We start from the raw sequence: 374 nt of genomic DNA, 5'->3' as shown, positions 1-374 counted from the left end.
GTGACTTACACTCATTTACAGTGTTCAGTGACAGCGTTGCTGACCTCAGTCATATTTTCAACTTTCACAGAAAAGTGTGTTAATGCCATTTTGTAAAGTCTGAGGAAACCAGCGGAGTCTTCAGCTCCTGAAATGTCCAGTGATTTTAAACACAGGAAATGCACTTGATTAAAGCCATCTCTACATTTTTTTTTTTTGTATTTTTTTGTGTGTAAAATAGGACTCGTATTTAAGGATAAATATTTGATTAAACAAAGGGGAGTGTGCCCCCCTCCAAACCCCCCCTCACCCCGGCCTTTCCACTCCTGCTGTGAACTCTGATGACCATGGTAATGAGAAAAAGAGCTAATGCTGCTCTGGGTTCAGTTGTAGTA

Source organism: Hoplias malabaricus, chromosome 2 (assembly GCF_029633855.1).
Source record: "Hoplias malabaricus isolate fHopMal1 chromosome 2, fHopMal1.hap1, whole genome shotgun sequence".
Taxonomy (NCBI): domain Eukaryota; kingdom Metazoa; phylum Chordata; class Actinopteri; order Characiformes; family Erythrinidae; genus Hoplias; species Hoplias malabaricus.
This window is presented reverse-complemented; position numbering follows the sequence as displayed.